At 40.2% G+C, this 10,649-nt stretch overlaps 2 non-coding genes across 2 annotated transcripts; both read left to right on the top strand.

The window, feature by feature from the left end:
- The first annotated feature begins 9,798 nt into the window (after positions 1–9,798).
- trnac-gca lies at positions 9,799–9,870 on the top strand. Its single transcript has one exon. It is a non-coding gene; the product is annotated as a tRNA-Cys (tRNA).
- Positions 9,871–10,353: 483 nt separating this feature from the next.
- On the top strand, positions 10,354–10,425 carry trnac-gca. Its single transcript has one exon. It is a non-coding gene; the product is annotated as a tRNA-Cys (tRNA).
- Positions 10,426–10,649: the final 224 nt, after the last annotated feature.

Here is a 10,649-nt window from a genome sequence, read left to right as displayed (position 1 = left end):
TGGGCGGTGAGCAGCTTTTCCAAATAGAAACAGGGCCTCCCTCAAGTTTTAAGCATCAAGTCACACTAAGAAACGCCGAAGCATACCGGAAACCGGGCGATTTTGCTTTCAAAGTAAATGAATAGATTGAGATTTTCATGGAAAATTCACGATCTCGGCGCTGAAAGTGGGTCTCCACAGCACCGGCAGAGAAATGAATGTGTATGACAAAAGATCAGCAATGATGATAATAACAAATAATTTCACAAGATGGATATATGGCTCATAGGAATAAAGAAGTGCTGCAAAGTAGGTGAAATTCATATACAGCAATTGCAGGTTAAAGATTGCCATTAGAAGCATGTATGAGTTTATGTGGTGAAACTTGTTGGTGGTAAAGGCAACAAGAGCACTTAACTTTTCAATTATCCACTATATATTAATATTTAATAGTATTTCTGGTGTAGTATTTTAATTTCAGCAATGCCACTATTGACAACTCCAGTAGTCATGAGGTATTATTTTGAAAGTTCCTGACCGGAAGTCTAAATGCTCAGGTGTCTAACTTGACTGTGGTCCTCAACTTTGCTCCAGGGGCCTCGTTCCTCTCATCTTGAAGGCAGGGCTTACCACCTCCTTATTAGGAGCAAGGAGACTTCAGGGCCCATGGGTGCTCTTAAAGGGGAAGTTTGGAGCCAGGACACGAATTATTAATTCCTATGTGCATTATAATAACATATGTGTCATGTAACAAACATAATGTTTTCTTTTTTTCTTTTTCCCAGGGGAAATAAGGTGTTTTCTAAGGTGATTATAATATTTAAATTCCTCCAGACATCTTTAGTTTTTCAATTTTTTAATATTTTGTTTAACATGGTCTTCCCACATAAAAAAAAGGAAAACTGGGGCTGTAAGCAGAAATACACTTACTTCCTCGTTGAGAAATCTGGCAGACGTACTCGCAGACCTTTCAGAACGGTTAGCGTAGTTAGCATCGCTTATTTGTTTACGTTCTTTGTTAGCTCGTGACTGCCACTGGCTGACACTGTGTTAGCGGTTGTGCTAATGCAAACTGTGGCTCTCTGTACTGACAAGGTTTCGGGTTTATTTTTCCCGCCCCCCTCGTCCCCACAAGTCGACAGGATTGGTTCCTTAGTTTTTGTGACATATGAAACCCTGTCTGTCTGAATCTGTTTTTATGAGACTGTCATTGGTTCACTGCAGTTGCAAGGTCGACTGATTATTGACTGATTATTTCACTCATCACATGTTTTCTATAAAACATCATGTTAACAAGGTTAAAAACTTGATTACTACAGAATTTACAGACAGTGATGAAGTTAATCAGACAACATTAATCCATATGATTTAACTGTGTTAGTCTGTGTATTTAAAGACATTGTTTATAGCAGATGGTGATATTAAGTATTGGGACCACCCTCCTATTTATATTTGACTCAGGATTGCACCTTTTAGAAATATAATGAGGTCACTATAAACAAACAAAAACAAAAGCATTTTTTATTGGATTATAATATTAAGAGGAATATTAAGAACTCCAAATGGATGCTATTTGTGAAAATGCATTTTGTCTGTTTCTCTCCCTCTAATGCAAAACGCAGAAAGTGCATTACATCATCAGCAAATTCAGCTCGGCTTGTGAAGTTATGAGTCAGAGCTGGGGCAAATGGTTTTCCGCAAAACCTTTAAGCATTTGTTGTAATCTTCTCGGATTATTGTGTGGATTGAAGGGTGCGGGTTGGCAAACAGAACAAAACAAAGAGGACCAGAAAGTTTGGACAGTTCCACGGCTGCTTTTCAAAATCACACTCAATGACCATTTACTGCTTCAGTTGTTCAGGCAGGAGCGAACTCGACAAGAAGAAAATGCTTTTTGTCTTTTCAAAACTCAAAGTCACAAGCAGGCGGCCGTACAGAAATAAATCCAAAGATTAAACTGAAAAATATGGTTTGAAAGTCATAAAAGATTCCCTACAGGCACACTTAAGACATGTTACAACCCTCGTGCTTCATTGAGAATTTCAGAATCTACAGTACAGTATGAATGCTAATCAGGACAAGTTGAATCTTATCATGTTTGTTTCACATCTGCGCTCAGGAGTCATTTGGATCGCAAAGGGCATGACTGATGTTGGAAGCAAATTACGGTCATCACGCTGAGATGGCGGGATAAGATATCAACATGGTATCATTAGACTTTCCAGAAACGCTTGTGAGGCTCAAAGGATTTATTTATTTTTTTGAATGTTTTATCCATAACATCTTAAATATGTGACATTAAGACAAGTGTCTCGAGCTAAATTAGCAAAGGAATGTGAAAACAGCCCAGTCTGGAGCGCCAAACTACACACAGTGGAAGGGAAACGTGTCTCTTATCGGGCAGACGTTGCAACGATATGTACTTTGCTGGTCTGTAAAGGGTTCGTCCTGCTCTGTGGCTCGTAGATATGTTTTGTTCTGACCTGAGAAGTTCGCTGACCACAGGACAGATCTGCTCACATTTCCAGAGGAGACAGGCACTGTTTTCCAGGAAGCTCAGTGTTTCATTTCGGGGTCACGGTTGGATGGATCGCCATGGAAGTCAGGGGTCATGGTAGATTCTTCCTCCCTGCAGAGGGAAGACAGAGGAAGCAGGCATCCCTGTGTGGCTATTCCTGGACTACACACACACACACACACACACACATATAGCCATGTATATACACTGCTAAATATTGACCTTTTACCTACGTGTGCAGCGTACAGGGTGACTGACAGTCTGTGGGGACACACTGCTCTCACACTGACAGGATGAAGTACGAGCCCTCATCTCAATAATGACCGCAGTGTACATGTACTGTGTGTGTGTGTGTGTGTGTGTGTGTGTGTGTGTGTGTGTGTGTGTGTGTGTGTGTGTGTGTGTGTGTGTGACAACTTGAAAGCGTATCAGGTTTACAGTGTTGCTTGCTCTCAGTCCTTAACATGGAATTCCCAGTATGTCAGATAGGAAGGAGATGTACTGTGCATGTATCTCTCTCTGTGTGTGTGCGTGTGTGTGTGTGCGTGTGTGCGTGCGTGCATGCGCGTGTGTGTGACATTGCGAGTCACAGGTGTGTGATATCATGGTCTCTATTTGTGTGTCATTGCAGAGCCAGGTGTAGCACGGAGGCAACGTAACTGCGACGTCATTTTCTTCAGGTAATTCATTTTCCCCGTGAAAAGTCACAAAACTAAACAGGACAAAACACAAACATCAGCTGTTGGACTAAATACAAATCATATCACAGAAGTCAGTCCACCCACGTTTTTTGTGCATGTGAATAAAGTATTATGCTGGCTTTATTTTTAGCTGCTTCTTTTTTTTTTTTTTTTTTTTTTGAGTGGCTACATCCTGATAAATCTTACACCTTCCTGCCAACAGACTGTATTGTTGTCCAATAACTATTCAAAGGGAAATTCCAGCAAACCAGTATTGTATAGTACCAGCACTTCTAATTTTGAATTTCATTATTTCAAATAAAACCTCATTTGTTTCCTTTTACTTCTTTTCTGTTTTCTTCCTGGTTATATTCAATCCGGTGTCTGTAAACGTATGAAAGCATCTACAACACTGACGATTGGCCAATGGCCGCATTCCACACTTTTATTTGATTGGTAGCAGAGATACAAAAGTTTACCTTATTACCTAGCAACTGTGAATTCAGCCAGAAAAAATAAATAAATTTAAAAAAATTACTGTCCTGGTTTTTCACACATCAAAGGTGGCAACCCTATTACCAAGTAAACACCCACATTGTTTAAACTTGATGCCACCTGTTCAGTAAACCAGTATTTATTTAAAAATGTAAATGTATACTATCTGTGCCAAACCCCTGATGACGTCACCAGGCAAGCTCCCCTTTAAAAGCTTTTAGAAGAGCCGTAGCTTTGCTTTGGATGACTCACGGACATTCGCGTGTGGCTTCAACAGGAGCTTTAAGAAAACATTTACCAAACCTCCAGAGGAGGAACTCAACTGTCTATTGTTGAGTTTTACTTTGGCTTCAGGAAATCCAGTGCTCTGACCTGTAATCAAACCCAGCTGCACCTGGCACTTCTGGTTTTGAAAGTCATTCAAAATGTTTGGTGTTTTTCCTCTTTAACCAAGACCTGGGCCTTCAATAAGCAAGGATGGACAAATGCGTGTGTTCGTCTTCCTGCGTCTGACTGTGTGTCTCTTTGAATTTGGCCCAGCGTGTGTGTTCAGACAGATTTACTGACTTAGTTAGTGTGTCAAGATGAAGAGCAAAGATAATGGTTTTAATGTGATGCAGAATCCAAACAATTTTCCCCTGACTAGACAGCCAGTACAGAAGTAATTAAAGTAATCAGACAGTCACGTTTAGTTAAAAAGAGGAGTGGCCCATGTTGGGTGAGTTAAAGTCGGAGTATCTGTCTGTTTCAGATCCTCTGTGGGCTGCGTCTCACCAGTCTTTCTTTTTTTTGTCTCCTCTCTTTTCACTCTTCTTTCCTCTCACTACGCTACTTCCCTTTTTAAACCTCACTGTGCGTGTGCTTCTGTGTGAGAGTGTTAATTAACTTCCTGTCCAATATCCTGATCTAATTAATAGACTGAATTTCTTTTCCTCCTGTCCCCTTGCCAACTTCCTCTGTCACCGCAGCCTGTCGCAGGATGAGGCAAACAGCCGCTGCTCTCGCACCAGGGTTCAAACTTGGGTCACAGACTCAACGCGCAACATCTACAACTCATTCTGCTGGTGTCTAGCCAGTCTGTATTAGATCTGGACTGAATCTTCCAGCAAAGATTATCTCCAATAAATCCCACAGGATCAATAGCAGAAAATCTCTGGTTGGCTGCTTGGTTTATTTACCACTTTGACAGAGAAACAGTTATTTTAAAATTCTACTTTGTTTGCACCAACAAGTAGGACATACAATATAATGAGGCCAGTGATGTAAAATAAATAATAAAAACATAGTCTAATATATGATTTATAACTTTTACTACTACTAAATAATGTTTTCAGACAATCATATTATTTGTTTTTCATAAAAACCTTTATTTTGACATTTCTTATCCCGATTATCTTAAAAACCATATTATAACATAGACCAATCAAATGTAATGAAAGAACCCATTAATAATTTCCCTTGACATCTAGCTCTTGTTCCTGTGGAGGTGGTGAATGCAGTTGTTGTGAGTTACTGTTTACCGAATGACTGGAATGACAGTTTATATTATGCTCCCCCTCGAAGTGGCGTCCAAATTGTCTGGCTCCATGACTGGGTAGAGTAAGCTGAGCATCAACAGTGGATTGTCTGAATTACCAATGGCCATTAACATCCATTCATATGCTGTATTTACATTGCATTGCTTTGATACTGCTTCATGTGATGTGTTGTAGCAGACTCTAGTGACATAATTCACCATAACTGTGCTGTATGTTCTCTACACACCGTTATTCTGTGTGTCTTTCTGTGTTAGCTCTGTGGACAGGGTGACATGGTCTCGTGGTGATTGTTGCTTGACAAGAGCTTCGGCTGTTGTTGTCTTTATAATACAAGAGGTTACAGTACGTCCCCTGAGCAGCGCCACGTCTTCAGGGCAGATGAAGCCTACAGTGAGTCGCTATTGGAAAGTGAGGAGTCGGGCCGGGGCTAGCTGGTTAGCGTGCTAACTTCAGTAGAAGAAAAGATGTGGTAGAAGAGTTAACATTGGTGTTGCTTTCCAGCCAGCTGTTGGTGAGTAAAGGATTGAAGTTTGATGCTGAACTCACAATGTTTCTTCTAGACTGGTAAGTAAACAGCTGTTAATGCTAACATTGGCTATGTAGCAATAGCAAAACTTGCAAATAGCTGAAGTGAGAAGCTTTTACGGGGTGAATAACTATTTACTCTTGTCTTGGTTGTGGGCAATGCCATTTTTTTTTTGTTGATGTAGTCATTAAAAGACTGACACATTTGTGCAACAAAAAAAAGAAATTGTCCGTCACGATCTTCCTGCAATTTCCAAATAATATTATTTCCACCAGTAAGGCATTTGGAGGCTGCCTCTCCATCATTTGCAGATCACAGTCACAGGGAAATGATTTTGGTTCGGATTGCAATTGAACCTTTTTTGTATTCGCGTATTCTTGTTGGGAGTCTGAAACAGCATTTAGACGAACACAAGACACTACACTGATGAAATTCTTTGACGATTACCAGCTGCAAAATGCAGACACCCCCGCCGATTCACTGTTTGGAGACACAAACACTGAACAGCCGGTGTCTGAGATACAGCTGGCCTTTACAGTGAAAGGGTAATAAATTCATGAGGAAAACGTAATTGTATGATGAAATGAGTAGCCAGGCAAGGACAATTAAATTCTGCAGCTGTAGCCCTGGGAGGAACATTATTATCATCATCATCATATCAGCAAAGTGTGAGACTGACTGATTTCTTCGAGGCGAGACATCAATAATTACGTATCTATGTATTAATAATGTACCCCATAAAGTTATATAAGTATAAGCTTGGTAAACATGGATCAAAGACGTTTTACTTCAACTATATCCCTCATAGGGGTCTGATTAATCCCATATGGGCTGTTCTGAAGAGTTCATGTGATGTTTAACCTGTGCATCAGCAAGTTTTATCAACCTACATTTTGGAATCAAAACAGCTAATGTGATCATTGGAAAAATTAGTTGTACTGCACCCTGAGGTACACAATAGAATAATCAGTCTGGAACCAACAATAGTAAAGTACAAGCAAGAAACTTTGCCAAACTGTGAGTATGAATAATATGTGGTAGTTTCCCTCCCAGGTCTTGATTTAGATTTTACACGCTCATATTCCATTTTCGGCGTCATATTGTATTGGAACTGGTGTTCATCAAATTTTATGTGTGGCCCGGAAAAACATGGCCTCCCATTGGCATTGTCGTGGCTCTGTGAATCACCTCACAGTTTGTTTCTCAAAGAAAGCTTTGATGAGATGGAAAGCAAATGAGGGAGCACTGAGTCAAGAGGGGAAGGCGTGAGGGAGGAAAAAGGGGGGGGGGGGTGCTGAGAGGAAAGGAGAGGGAGAGAGAGGGAGGGAGGAAGGGCAGAATCACGACTGTATTGTTGTGTGTTTTCCCAACGTAAACAGCAGAGGAAGTGGAACAGAGCAGCTAAATATACAAACAGCACAATGAGGCAGCGAGCGTGGAGCAGCTGTGGAACATGGCTGTCACCAGGTTCAGGAGTGTTGAACACGGAGGACCACCTTTTATTCATACAAGAAGAGCAGACTGAGGGTACACGCCGAGTTACAGATACAACCCCACATCCAGACGGTCACCGCAGGCTCACGCACAGTCACGCCTCTGAGCCTCACCACACGACCACAGTCAGCTTTACATGATACTACAAGACACTTATTGTATAATTTACCTATCAACAGCCAGTCGTTTCAGTGTTGAAACTAAAAGGAACTAATCACTTTGTGTTCATTTCAGGCTACATACATCCTTAGACATGCATGCATTATCTATTACACATCATCCATCCATGTATGAGTGAGCATATATTCAGTTTTATTTATTCATTTATTCATAATTTTGGAAAAACTACATTATAATTATGTGGTAATGCAGGTGCCATTATTATAAAAGCTTCTTTATTTATGCATTAAGCTCTAAAAAACAACATTTAAAAGATATTTGTGAAATCCTTTACTTATGTAAAATTGGCATTACCATAGTGTTTATATAATACAATATAATATAATAAGCAAAATGTATTTAAAGTATCAAAAGTAAAAGCATGAGAAAAATGCCTCTCTTCGAGTATTATATTATCATTACATCATTTGATTATCATTACTAGTGCATTATTGTGTAAATAGCATTTCACTGTTGTAAAATGTTGTCGAATCTATATTATAAGATCATTATATAAATTTATAAACTGATAACTATAGGTGTCATAATGTAGTGGGGTAAAAAGTTTAATATTTCCCTCTGTATTGTAGTAGAGAGGTTTAAAGTAGCATGAAATGGAAATACTCAAATGAACTGTGGTATTTGAGTAAATGTACTTATATGCAACAACCACTAGTTATGATGGAGTCACACCCAGTGGACACAAAATGATAAAAAAGAATAACGTGAATTGGTGAGTCCAGATAAATTGAACGAGCTGGTTTCATGAGACAGCCGGTGTGAGGGACTCCAGTTCGCTAGACCTGCTGGACAATGAAATGTAAGACGTGTAAAATGAACATTTAACATCACTTTTTAAACAACATTTAAATGTCACAGTTTCACATAAAAACATAGGTGATATTTGGACATTTAACATGTAAGAAAAACATCACATAATACAGACACATATTGTTTTTGACATTTCACATGAAAACATGAATTTGTGTGTTTTGATACACTGTAATCTACAATTGCAAAAGAGCAAAGAGCCTCAGGGATGGAACCCGTCAACCATGCCTTGTAACCCAGAATAGCTGGAGACATCTAGACCTCATGTACGGTACCTAAGCTAATGTGACATGACAAAGCACTGGTATATTCTCAATGTGTTTGTGCCTGGTTTCCCCCATGGCCAGGTCATGTGGTGACTGGACCTCTTGGCCATGGGGAAAAAACAGGAAGAATAGCAGCAGACGTTTTTTCCTTATTACTGTAGCAACAGCGGATGCAGTTGTTTTGGCTTTATATGGACATGTTGCATGACTTGATTAGTTATGAACACATGACAGCGTGACTGGACAACATCTGCTTGATCCGTATTGACTTATATGTGCCATTTAAAGGACGATTTTATCCACAGCACCTGACTGCAGCATGAGTACGTACAGTTTCCAGCACAGGAGGCTGAGCAGTGCGGGTTCACGTCACCACCACCATCATCCTCCTTCACTACCTTTGTTTATTATTTTCCTGTACTCTTCCTCGGCCTCTCCATCCTCTTCCTCTTCGGCACCACTTGCTGCTTGCTTCCCCCCTCTTTTCATCCTGCTTTTCCTCTCATCATCCCACACGTATATTCCACTTCAGCTTCCTTCCCCAATGTCAATGGACTCAGAACAACCATGAGATGACAGGTTTTAACTGGAGTCCAGCCTAAAACGTCCAGTGATGATAGCTTGTCTAATGTGCAGTCTTATTTCTCTCTTCCTGCTCCTTATGACAACCAAAACACTCATGCTGTTTCTGAAACAAATCACAGTCTGCTCTGTCGCCAAACTGCTCTCAGGGCAATCAGTGGACACCAGTGCCCATTTAATTTGTTCACTGATGTTTCCACTGTGCTGGACTAATGAGCTACTGTGCTAATCTTCACACACCAGCTATCCCCATTTTCATTGTTATATAATGAAGTCTATTGACTTTATTGATCCCCTGACTTTTCTTCTAAGTGCCACCAGCAAGTGATACTTTTCCCTTACCAGAGAAATACCTCAACATCAATGATGGATACACATTTGATGGATTTTCATAACATTTGGTACAAATGTTCATGTTCATGTTCTCAGACCTTCGGACTCCACTGTATGTACAGTAATTAAGTCAAATCTGGTCAGAAGTGTTTAGGAAAATGTTGATATTTATCAGTAGTAAAATGAAAATTGAAACTGTTTTACTGTCATTATAGTTTTGCCATTTCTTTTGCGTGAGGAGAATAACTCAGTGGCACCACATTTGACTGCAGATCAAGTGTTCACCTAGTCAAATATCGATATCCGCCTAGTGTGGTGGAGATTTTGGGTTGATTTAGCTTTGTCAAAAAAGTAGCTTTCATCTCTACATAGCTCTAAACTGGAACAGTTCATGTGAGGGGGTATAGCTCAGTGGTAGAGCATTTGACTGCAGATCAAGAGGTCCCCAGTTCAACTCTGGGTGCCCCCTACATTGAGAAATTATGGTAAAATTAAAAAATAAAAACTACAGGTCTTCACCCATCCGAAAATTCAGGCCTGAACCCAACGCATGTACTCCCTCGAAGGCTCAAACTTAATCAGGCCAGTCTGTCACTTTAAAGCTGGGACCTGGACCCATGCAGAACTGACAGATGTCAGACCTGACCACGGCTGAGAGACACCGACCCCGATCTGCACCAGTCTCACAGCTGATTGTTATTAACAAGTTAACGTTAATTTGTCAGTTATGAAAACAAAACTTGTGTCATGCCTCCGTGATCAGTGCTCTCTGTTGACGGCCAGGTCTCCTGAAAATTGAAACAGTTTGTCTGTCATCATAGTTTTGATGCTTCTTTTGCATGAGGGGAAAAACTCAGTGGTACCACATTGGACTATAGGTCAAGTGTCATTTAAAGTTTTGGTAGAGTAGTAGCTTTAATCTCTACGTAGCTCTTAACCTGCATAAAAGACAGGGGGTATAGCTCAGTGGTAGAGCATTTGACTGCAGATCAAGAGGTCCCCAGTTCAACTCTGGGTGCCCCCTACATTGGGAGTATAAGCACCAGACCTTTAAATTTAAATGTATGAACTACAGTTCTTCCCTACCCTCATAGTGCAAAACTTCATTGCATTTGGTACAGATGTTCGTGTTCTCAGACCTTTGTTTGCCACTGTATGTACAGTAATTAAGTCAAATCTGGCCAGAAGTGTTTAGGACCATGTTGAAGTTGATCAGTTATAAAATGAAAATTGAAACAGTTTTTCTGT

Source organism: Seriola dumerili, unplaced genomic scaffold (assembly GCF_002260705.1).
Source record: "Seriola dumerili isolate Sdu_G_001 unplaced genomic scaffold, Sdu_1.0 BDQW01000035.1, whole genome shotgun sequence".
Classification (NCBI taxonomy): Eukaryota; Metazoa; Chordata; class Actinopteri; order Carangiformes; family Carangidae; genus Seriola; species Seriola dumerili.
Note: the sequence above shows the minus strand (reverse complement) of the source record. Positions and strands in the feature narration are given on the sequence as shown.